The sequence below is a fragment of the Sceloporus occidentalis genome, unplaced genomic scaffold (assembly GCF_023333645.1).
Source record: "Sceloporus occidentalis isolate IW3139 unplaced genomic scaffold, rSceOcc1.0.p SCAF_3, whole genome shotgun sequence".
In the NCBI taxonomy this organism is placed as follows: domain Eukaryota; kingdom Metazoa; phylum Chordata; class Lepidosauria; order Squamata; family Phrynosomatidae; genus Sceloporus; species Sceloporus occidentalis.
This window is the reverse complement of record NW_028316983.1, coordinates 218,879,321-218,891,653: the sequence shown is the minus strand read 5'-3', so window position 1 is coordinate 218,891,653 and position 12,333 is coordinate 218,879,321. Positions and strand designations below refer to the sequence as shown.

Genomic DNA, 12,333 nt, shown 5'->3' with positions numbered 1-12,333 from the left:
CTCATTCTTTCTTGGCCCGTCTGCTCAGGCCCAAGAGAGCTTTCATATCTTTAATAGTGTTCTCATAATAAAGCCTTAATTTGTCCCTTTTTTTACTTGTGTCTTTACTCCTTAATCAGAATTACCACACACACTCGCCAACATCCACAACAACTGTTTCAGGGTGAGATGCATCACCCCCGCTTGATCCATAGATAAATTACCACTGCTGATGCTTCCAGATGTTGTTGAGCTGCAGCTCCTATCAACCTGGATTGCAAATGATGGGAGCTGGAGTCCAACATCATCTGACAGGCACATGTTTCCCACCCCATGATTGGATCCATGATAAGCCTTCCCTGACTGACTGACCTCTCAGAATAAAAGATACCCCATCTGCCCATAGCTACTTTTACCATCTGGCTTTTAACTGTTTTAATTAATTTTAACTTGAATTTGTAATTTGATTGTCTTTTTCTTGAATTTTCTTGAATTACATTTTATGTTGGTGGTGGGTTGGGGACTGTGCAATTTTATGGTTTTTTGTATTATGTATTTGTATAATTTTATTGTAACCTACCTCAATCTGCAGGGAGAGGCGGGCTAAAAATAATAATAAAATAATAAATAAAATAATAATAAATAATCGGACCTGAAGAGGAAGAGCCCTCCCCTCCCTCCTTCCAACTGTCATCTTCTGGCCTGGGAAGGAGTGAAATGACAGGCCCAACGCCATCGGGCCCAGCCTCGATTAAGAAAAGGAGTCCTCCCTCCAGTCCATCTGCCTGGGTCCAGTCCTCAGAGGGAGAGAAGAATGCTGGACCTGAACACCCCCCCCCCCTCACCAGTCCCTTCTCCTTTTATGTCATGTCTTTTTAGACTGTAAGCCTGAGGGCAGGCTGTTGTAAGCCGCCCGGATTTCCAGTGATTGGACGGCATATAAATAAATCCTATTATTATTATTATTATTATTATTATTATTATTATTATTATTAGCTGGTTCCTTTCACAATAATTTCCACAATAATTTTTCCAGGTATTTTTGTTAGTGTGTGCCTTCAAGTCAGCAATCTTAAAGCAAACCTTTTATGACCTTTCTTGGCAAGATTTATTCATAGGTTTGCCGCTGTCTTCCTGTAAAGTTCAGAGTGTGTGACTTGCCCAGGGTCACTCAGTGGGTTTCCATGGCTGAGCGGGGATCTCAACCCAGATTTCTCAGAATCCTGATCCAATACTCAAACCACTCATTATGCTGGCTCTCTCTCCCCCCTTTTTTTCCCCTGGCATAAAGTAGTGAAATGTGCTGTAACTGCTAGTGAACATTTTGGGAGCATTGCTTTCTGAACATCCATAAAAAGAGAAAGCATAGCTCTCTTTCACATTTTGTTTCAATGTTTCCCAGCAATGGACAAACTGCAAAGAAGCAAAATAAAATATGTTTGTGTTGTTCAACACTCAATTTTACTGTGTTTTGCACAATGACCTTTTCCAAGTGTTTTTCAATTACTGCAACACTGCCTTGACTTTAAAATTATGCCTGCACACTCTACACAATTATCCTAAAGGATTGAGGTTAGAAGTTGTGTATCATCTGTGAGATGAACAGACAAAATGTTTATGTATTTTATGATATTGCTTCTTCCTTCTGCAATAACAGTCCTTGGACTGTTTTTTTATCCACCTATTCATATCACTAATTCCTGCTTTTCCAAAGATAATTTTAATATTTTCCAGTGATATTCATAAACCTTGAGCCTGTTGTTTTCTTAAATGCCACCCTGCAGTGCCCCCTGGTGGTGATGATATGTTATCCTTTGAACAAAATTCAATTTATTGTACTTTTTAGCAACACTTCCTTCCCTTCCTAACCACCAGTAAAACACAGTATTTTATATGTGATTTTAAATTGATCATTATTCCTTTCCCACTAGTTTAGTAAATTACACCTTGATGTTAAAAATAAATCATATTTGTTCAGAAATATTTTTTGGCAGACTACAGACTAGAGATTTGTTGGGTAAGTGTTTCAAAAGCATCGTAAAAAACTCATTTTTACTTTTACTCTTTGCAACTTCATCAAAATCAGATTTCCAGAAGAGTTCATTCCAAGAGTTATAATCATATTTACTGATTAAGGTTTTTTGGAGGGGGGGAGGCTGCCAAAAAAACCTACTTAATCACGATATCGGGTTTTCTCCCGAGTTTTTTTTTTAAAGATCCATAGTGTGAATAACCGATGTGAATAGGCCTGAATAGACCCAGGATAAAATGCTGCATGCCTTGAACGTGTTCTGAATGCATTCACATAATTGACTCCATCTTTATTTGAATGCTTTATTTGAACAACCGAACTTGCAGAGATGCAAACTGATGCAGTTTCATAGTATGAATAACAAACCTGAAATACATGAGTGAGATGATTCGCATTGTTGTGGTAAAATAAGTGACGTCTGAATGATCCCTAGGACAGGTTTTATGGCTCAAAATAGAGGATGTTTCGCAATCCCTCCCATACCACTGACATAAGGTTGAAATGGAGGACATGTCAAAGAAAAGGAGGTCCTCTGGTCACCCCGGGCATAGGAGATCCAGGCTCCTGTTGCCACATGAAACTCACTGGGTAACCCTGAACTAGTCTCTGACAGAAGCGGTAAAGAAGCATGTATATCACCTTGAGCTCGTTGAAGGACACAGACGTGAGATACAGGCATTCAAGGTGAGATATAGAGGTGGCTAAATTTAAATTAAAACCACAGTGAGCCAGTAAGAGAAAATACACCAGCATTTTATTTGTGCAAGTAGATGAAAAATGAAAAGGCCTGGGTAATGAAAAGGTTTTTCAGCAGAAAAATCAGTTCCAGTCATGACTCTTTAGGAGGAAGGCTCCACAAGAAGACCACTACCAAAGTCTCTTGTCTTGCTCACTGTCCACAGGCAGAGATACCTGCAAAAGGACCTACAGTATATGAACATGATTTCCAAAATTTGGTAACCAAGGCATTCTCTACTGCAGACACATTACTACTATCTGACACCCATAGTCTGTGTTTTTCCAAATCTCTTTCACCATCTTTCCAATGTAAATGTTCCTTTAAAAAAACCCTACCAGCTAGACAGAGGAGAACGTGGAAGATAAGCTGGGCAGGCATAAAAAGATTTTGTAAAAAGGAGCTTCAGTGCCAGAGGTTTTGTCAAGTGAGGTATGCATATACTTAAACTTCTCTGCTAGAGAGATCTAGAGCATTCCTGAATTAAAGCATTACAGCTCTCTAGCAGAGAACTCTTAGTACCTCACCAAAATCCCAGGATTATTTAGGATTGATTTACAACAGTTAAAATAATATCAAACTGCTGAGATAATGTTCTAAGGCTTCAAGCAGAGCCACATAATACTAGAGATATCTCCTGGCTACATCTTCCCAAGAAACTCAGATCTGCAGGTTTGGTTTTCTCCACTTTATATACAGTCCTGCCATCTCTTTCTCTCTCCCTCTCCCCTCCATCTTCCCCCAGCCTACAGAGTCTAAAACAGTGAGCCAGAGAAAGCAGGTGTGGTGTATTTATTTTTTTGATGGTGCTCATAATTATTGCTGATTTAGAAGTGGGAACTTTTTGATATACACCAGCATAAGCCAATAGTGCTTTTTTCTGCCAGAAACCCTTTTACAATTGTTTGCTGTACCTCATAGAGATCAAACAGTCATGGTTATGAGCAGAAATGTTGAAACTGTGCCAGATTCATTAAAAAGGATACTGGCTCATGGATAGGGGTTGCTTTGGGGCTGAGAGGTGGTTTTCCCGTGCCTCCCCCCCCCCATTTAATTTGCATTGCAGCATTTATTTATTTAAAAACATTTTCCTGTTGTGTCTTGTACATGCAGAAACACCTGTGCTGTTACAGGGTGACCTACTTATCCAAAAATAATTTTTCCTGTGTGGCTGTAACCACTTAAAATATGTTATTCCTGGGCGAGCTGAATTCATAGGGGAGATATTCCAGATCTTTTAATAAACAGGCATATTGGACGGCTTAAGAGACTGGCAACGGGTGGCAATATTTTTAACCTCTTGAGTTGTCAGTTCAAATACAGTGCACTCCACATACGCTGTACAGATTTGCTCAGTCAGGCAATATATAGTGGACTAAAATTTGCAAGTGTTTAGCCCAATCTTCCCCCAACTGGTAGGAATACAAATTCCATCATTCTACCAGCCAGAAAGACAGTCATGCAGTTTACAGTCCTTCACCTCTTGAAGTAGGGGAAGGCTTCTACTTCAGTCCAATGGTAGTCCCTTGGATGAATAACTGGGACAATTGTCCATGTATTAACATTTTTAGCATATTTAGACAAGTTCACTTTATCTGTCAGTATCTGAAATGGGATTTTAATGACATGCTTTTACCTACTTTTTACAAGTAGTGTTAATAACAAAAGTAGTGCTAACAACAAGCAATGGTAATAACAAATGCATTGATATTACCAATAGGTTGTGTTTCAAAAAAATTTTTAAATCTTAAACAGAAAAATGGATGGGCAAAAATTCTTACAAAACGACCCCCCTCCAATAAGCAACACTTTGAAGTAAATGTTACTGGTTACAGAGAAAAATTCTGTTACATGTTGTTATTTCATACACTCACAAAACCTAATTATGCCCTCTTTATTCCTACCCCCACCAAAACTAGAACGTTACAGATTACAGCATGGCTTTTAAGCTTTATGCACTACATCAGGACATTTTGCCATGTTTTCCTGCAGAATTCACCTGCACTGCAGGCAGTCTATGACATGGCTACCTGCACAGTTGCAAACCATTTCCTACATTACTGGATCCTCCAACATTTCATGACAACCGAGGTATGGGTGGCCAAGCATCATCGGAATGATGGCAAAAGTAATGAATGAGGAAGAACACAAAAAGAAGGAAATGTGGCAGCAGTTTGCTTCTTTTGCCTGAGCCACCAGCGAAGAGCAAAATAAGGTTCTTTCCTCTCCGCTCCTCTTTGCTAAGCGGAAACAACATTTGCATTTCGAATTTAGTTTGCAACAACTGAAGTAAGCTGAAAACAAAGATCCAAAACACACTGCAGAAATAATCTAGTTTGAGACTTCTTTAACTTCCCTGGCTGAGTGCTAGGGAATTCTGAGAATAGTAGTTTATAGTGGCACCAAGAGTTCTCTGACAGAGATGGCTAAATGTGTCACAAAAATACAGTTCCCAAAATTCCCTAGCATTGAGCAAGGGCAATTAAAATGGTCTCAAACTGGTTTGTTTCTGCGGTGTGTTTTGCCCAAAGGGGGGAAATGGGAGGAGGAGAGAGAAACTGGGACATTTTAAAAGCAGCTGACAAACTGGAATGACAGAGGACTGTCCCTGCTAAATCGGGGACATTTGGTGGGAGGAGTATGCACATGCCCTTGAGGATAATCTGTCTGTGGCCTTGTTCCTGGTGCAGCATTGGTAGCCCAAGCTCTCCTGTCATCTAAGGCAAGAGATGTGCTGCCACTGGTCCCATCTTCACAGCACTGACTGCTGAAGCCAATAACACCTTGGGTCAGAACCTCAAATAACTAGAGCTGTTGCCTTGTCCTCTCTTTTTCTTTGCATCCTCTCTCTCAGCTATCAGTGGGAAAGATATAGAATCATAGAGTTGGAAGAGATCCCAAGGGCCATCCAGTCAAACCCTCTGCCGTGCAGGAATACACCATGAAAGCATTCCCAACAGCATTCCAGACTCTGCTTAAAAACCTCCAAAGACACACTTTGGGGTGTCTCTTGCTAGAGATCTAAACTGTTGACTTGCTGAGGGCTTTTGATTTTATGTCACTGAGGCTTCTCAGCCAGATGTGATATCCATGTAAAGTCTGGACCATCCCCATTCTGATCCTGCTGTTGGGTATATCTGTCACTGAAGCACCTTGCTTGAGCCAACCAGGAACCAAGGAGATTATCACACAGGGCCAATTCAGCAGTAATCATGGTAGTGAAAGCTAATGCAACAGTAGCAATGTAGTGCTCAATATTTTCACACAGTCATGCAATCGTGCAATAATTGTGACATAAATGCCAAATAATATTGAGATCGCGTTCTGCATACATCCATGAATGAATCATTAGTATATTGGAATTGATCATTTCAAGCATGCACTGTTTCGGCATTAGGACATACGTCTGCAAATTATGTTTCCATCCTGCATGGAATAAAATACAATAAAATTAAATTAATTACTTCACCCCATTCTTTTAATCCAGTGTAAACAAAATTGTGCCCCATATCTCAAAAGAAGACAGAAATCCACTGCAAAACCGAGTCTGGCAATGAGGATGGATTGCCTCCACCAAAATGCAGTCTGGGTAGATGTCCCTGGTTGCTTCCCCAATAGTGCGAATGAAGCGTGATTAACTTTCACACTCTCACAATCATGTTTCATTTGCACTATTGAGAAACCATTCATGGGACTTTCCTGTGAATGGTTTGTTGCAGGAGCATGCCAGTTTCTTCACGAGAGACGTCCTGGATGAGCGCAAAGTTGTCTGAAAATCTTCAACGTGATCGCATGGTTATGCCAGGATTATGCCTTTTGCTCTCAGTATTTTTCCCCATCTGAAAATCTCCCAAGTTGGAGGAAGAGAGTTGCTATTTTGTAAATCATAAGTGTGCTGAATATTTGAGGGACACTAGAGAGACTGCCAGGGACATCTATGACTTCGGCATGGCTTAAGCTGCCTGCACTGAAGTAACAGGTACTCCTTTCCACATGCGATGAGGTATTTTGAGACAAAAGGTTTCTTCAGAAATTTTTTTCCAAGCCTTCGGGCTCCTCCTGATCCTTTTTCAAATTATAGAGATGATGGGATACCAGAGAATTGCGATTAGTCTAAACTCTCCGCAGCTGTGAGGGATGAATGTAATAATTCCACTGGAGGATCCACAACTTCTGGACTCAATTTACCTACATGACACCACGACCTAAACCAAGGGAGTGCTTGGTGGGTATGGAGAGGAGGGGAGAGAGATTTGGAGCTGCATGAGTGTGATTCAGTTTCTTCCATAGTCTCAGTCACTGAGGGGCTCACAACTGCCCTATCCAGCCCATCTGTCATTATAGGGCAGTGATATTATGGGCGTCTGGAGATGTGGAGGAAGGGAAACGTAGAGACAGTATGAAAAGCTTCAAATACAAAAGAATCTAAAGAGGGCTTGCAATTCATTACTTGCAGTACCAAGGGGATTGTAAAACACCTTGTAACTAAAAGACATTTGCCTGTAGCTGTTAAGGACTGTAGGCTTCACTTTTTTTAGAGGCTGACAAATGCTGAGTGATCTTGGCAGGAGAAAACCAGTGCTAGGCCTTCTGTCATTCTTCTTCAAAGAGACACTGATTCTTTTGAGCATTTCACAGGGGCTCATCTGATTGTTTCCTTGGGTTACCAATCAAACACAAAATAACAAACGTTATTCCCTTTCAGTTGCTTTTATGAGTGCACAAAAACAGACAATAGTGGCCACGTGCCAAGGAAAGCCATTGGACTTTGAAGACCATCCATCTTGAGAAGCCTCATCTAGAAAGAGAGATAGCCACACACACCCACATACACACATAGAATGGCTAGCGGTGGTCCCTGTGTGTCCCGCAACACAGTTACCTGGTGGTAGTACCTGATAAAATTAAAGAGTGATGGGATGTACAGAAGAATGTGAAAGTCTTAATTTTGCTGTATTTCTCTGAATCCCACCTGGATTCGCCTCCTGTCCTTTGCTTGTATCAGATTGTAAGACTTTTTTCCCCTTGCTCCATAGATGTTTATTCACATTCTTCTACATATTTTTTCCTAATGTTTGTATCTTTTGTATGCATTTCTTTATGCATTTTTTACTGACAAAAGCATGCCTTATTTGTGCATTTTTATCAATTCTCATTTTTTAAAAGTTGAACATAGTTACGTAAATATTTTATTTTTCTGAAACACACAGTAAAGCTTGCAGATTTCAGAGGCAGTGTGCTTCATTTCACAATAAGTCTCAAGAGGTGCAAAACTGATGTTTTCATTGACTACAGCAATGTTCTTTCTCATCCCTAGACATAAGCTTCTTAAACTCTAGTAGGAACTGGGGACTCGTCATCATATGAATCTAGCAGAGTCTGATCTGAATTCCTGAAAACTCTTCCTCCCTTATTCCATCTCAAAGCGCTGTGTGGCAGCTCCACAATTTATGCACATTTGCTGTAAGTACACCAGAATTAGGCAGTATTTATTTCAGGTGTTGGGGAATGTACAGTACTTCATTGCAGAAAATTAACAAGAAAATTAATTGTGAAATTATATTAGAGATCTTTGCCATACATCAAAGGAGTCACAGACAGAATAGGCAAAGTGGTGAGGAAGCACAACCTTCAAATGGTTTACAAACCGACAAAGAAAATCCAGCAAATGCTTTGCTCAGCCAAGGACCAGAGAGACCCTCTCACAGCCGCAGGAGTTTACCACATACCATGCAGCTGCGGACAAGTCTACATAGGGACCACCAAACGCAGGTGCAAACAAGAATCAAGGAACACGAGAAACACTGCAGACTGGGCCAGCCAGAAAAATCAGCAGTAGCAGAACAAGCCACAAACCATCCTGGGCATAAAATACTGTTTCAAAACACTGAAGTTCTGGACCATGCCAACCACTACCATGTCAGGAGGCACAGGAAAGCCATTGAGATCCACAAACATCTGGATAATTTCAACCGGAAAGAAGAAACTCTTAAAGTGAACAAAATTTGGCTACCAGTCCTGAGGAATAGCAAAATAAGGACTCAGCAAATGCAAATGGGAAACCATTCAGAGTCAGGGGCTTTCCCAGCAGATAATGATCCCCAATTAGCAGACATTAATCTTTGTTTGCAGTAGCCTCCCAGGCTGAGGCCTGCCATCAACACAGAACAATATACATGCAAATCACTCCTGCATTCCCAGGCTCACACAGTATATATACACCCAATTTTCCAGGCAAAGCATTCTCTGAAGATGTCAGCCACAGATGCTGGTGAAACGTCAGGAAGAAACTCTTCTAGAACATGGCCAGATAGCCCAAAAAACGCACAAAAAACTATCTTACCTGCACCCAGTTATACTAAATGAAATCTGAAGGCTGCAAACCTATACACTAGACAGGGGGACTTATGATCCTCCAGTTGTTATACTGCAGCTCCCCAAAGTCCTAGCCAGCACAGAAAATGGTGAGGGATTATAGGAAGTGAACTTCAACAATACTGAGAGGGTCTTAAATTACCCACCCCTACTCTACACATATCTGGGGGTAGGACCCATTGAACTCCCAGCGGATTAGTGTCTGAGCAGGCACAGTGGCATCACTAGGGTTGGTGTCGTGTCACCCAGTGCGGGCTTTTCTTGTTGTTGTTATATTTATTTATATCTTGTCCTTCTCCCAAGACTGGGACTCAGAGTGGCTTACAATATTTAAAAAAATATAATTAAAAACATACAAAAATAGTACATTAAAATAGAACCAAATTACTACAATAATAAAAACAACTCATGGCGTCAACCACCCCCATTGACCTCTTCCCATACAACACCATACAGAATCCTTAATAATATTTTTGTATTAATGTTACTCATAAATTGTAATAACCATATATCAAAGACCCTTCGGTTGTGACCTGTCTGGCATGGGAGGCTCTGCCGGTGGTTATTATACCACCGCCAGCATATCTCACAACATCATTAGGGTACGCAAGCCTCTCCCCCACGACAAGGGGGCATCAATGGAGTGCGCAAGCCTCTCCCCCATGACAAGGGGGCGTTTATTTTAAGTTCAAACCTAAGAGGGGTGACATCCTAAAGAGGAGACTCCAAGTCAACAATCTTCAACAAGCTGCCATGAGAGACAACTTCCAGGCAATTTTGCAAACAAAACTTGAAGACCATCCTGTAGACTCTCCTCCTACAGTGCTTTGGCAACATATCAAAAACAGCATCCTGCAGTCTGCGGAAGAATCCTTAGGATTCTCCCTCAAGAAAAACCAAGACTGGTTTGATGAAAACAACCAAGAGATCCAGGAGCTGTTGGCAAAGAAGAGAACTGCTCACCAGGTACACCTCGCCCAGCCATCCTGCCATGTAAAAAGGCAGCCTTTTGCCTTGCATGTAGTCAACTCCAACAAAAACTCCGAGACACTGAGAACAAGTGGTGGATCAACTTAGCAGAAAAGACACAACATTGTGCAGATCTGGGTGATTCCAGAGGATTTTACGAAGCTCTTTAAGCAGTGTTTGGACCTACATATCAGATCCAAAGCTCCCTATACAGTACAGATGGTCAAACACTAATCAGAGATAAAGGTTCCATTCTGAACTGATGGGCTGAACATTTCCAAAGCCTCTTTAGTGCCAACCGAGTAGTCCAAGACTCAGCTATTCAACATATGACACGACAACCAATGAAAAAGGAATTGGACATAGCTCCCACTTTGGAAGAAACCGTTAAGGCCATACAGCAGATGAAAAATGGCAAGGCTGCCGGGATTGATGGAATTCCACCTGAAACTTGGAAACATGGAGGTCATGATCCTGGGCAAGTCACACTCTCTCAGCCTCAGGGGAAGGCAATGGCAAACCTCCTCTGAACAAATCTTGCCAAGAAAACCTCGGTGTCACCACAAATTACAGTTCCCAGAATTCCCTAGCATTGAGCCAAGGCAGTTAAAGTGGTGCCAAACTGGATTATTTCTGCAGTGCGGATGCCACCGAAGAAGGCCATACAGCTTCGAAAGCTTGCAACATGTGTTTTGCAACTTTTGGTTTGGCCCCGTAAAGGCAGCACTGTTTTCTGGATTTTGGATGTTACTGTACTTTGTTAGATGGCCAACATGGCTAACCCTGGATACAATCAAAATTGATTTTGTTTCTGCCAGTTTTAATGATAAAATTATAAACCCAGGCCTGGCCTTGTTATTTGTCATATTGGTAAGAAGGTGGTGCTGTTGCTCACTTGAAATGCTCCCTTTTTAAAAAATTACAACTCCTGGACATACACAAATGTAAAAACCCTCACTCAGCGTAGCCTGGCTGAGGATTCTGGGAGTTGCAGTTCCAAAAAGATAATGTTTTGAAAAGGTGGAGGGAAGTGTGTGTTAGTGTGTTAGTGTGTGTGTTATGTTCTTATTTATTTGTTTGTTTTTAAAAAGTAAACCCAGTGGGTGATCCTGGGCAAGTCACACTCTCTCAGCCTCAGGGGAAGGCAATGGCAAACCTCCTCTGAACAAATCTTGCCAAGAAAACCCCGGTGTCACCACAAATTACAGTTCCCAGAATTCCCTAGCATTGAGCCAAGGCAGTTAAAGTGGTGACAAACCGGATTATTTCTGCAGTGTGGACAGGGGAAGCCTTGGTTGCGCCATAGAAGAAAGTAGCCTTTCTCTGTACAACAAATTATTATATTTATTTATTTATTTATAAAGCGCTGTAGGTTTACACAGCGCTGTACATACGAGCAATTAAAATAAAATAAAAATAAAATAAAGACCTGCGGGTGGCGTACTCTACAAAGAACAATGGAGATTAATACCTCTTATTTAGTATATATTATTTAATGTATATTAAATATTATTTAATATTTATTAAATTAGAAGCAATAGGGAATTGCTCATAGAAGTCTATTGCAATATAAAAAATGAGTAGGTATCTATATAGGTCCGAAACACACTGCAGAAATAATCCAGTTTGAGACCGCTTTTAACCGCCCTGGCTCAATGCTAAGGAATTCTGGTAACTGTAGTTTTGTGAGGCATTTAGCCTTCTCTGTCAGAGAAAACTCTGGTGCCACACAATAAACTACAATTCCCAGGATTCCCTAGCACTCGCATGTCACACTCTCTCAGCCTCAGGGGAAGGCAATGGCAAACCACTTTTGAACACATCTTTTGCCAAGAAAACCCTGGTGTCACCACAAACTACAGTTCCCAGAATCCCCTGGTATTGAGCCAGGGCAGTTGAAGCGGTCTCAAACTGGATTATTTCTGCAGTGTGCTTTGGACTCTTACTGCTGGAAATGGCGGCGTTTACAATATAGTGTGTGTGAGTGACTACAGTTGTGTTATCAAGTCGGAAAGGTTTGTGTGGTGAAATACAGGCAGAGGTTTGGTTCTTGGGGGGAGTCTATAAAATGGCGGAGCAGCCGCCTCAGCAGCGAGAAGTGAGTTGTGGTGGTTCGGCGTTCTATCTATACGTCGCGTAGTCGTGGCCGAGTGGTTAAGGCGATGGACTAGAAATCCATTGGGGTCTCCCCGCGCAGGTTCGAATCCTGCCGACTACGTCCAAAAATAAGCTTTTATTATTA

At 41.3% G+C, this 12,333-nt stretch overlaps 1 non-coding gene across 1 annotated transcript; it reads left to right on the top strand.

Annotated features, from left to right (window-relative positions):
* Positions 1–12,227: 12,227 nt before the first annotated feature.
* Positions 12,228–12,309, top strand: TRNAS-AGA (transfer RNA serine (anticodon AGA)). Its single transcript has one exon. It is a non-coding gene; the product is annotated as a tRNA-Ser (tRNA).
* The last annotated feature ends 24 nt before the right edge of the window (positions 12,310–12,333 follow it).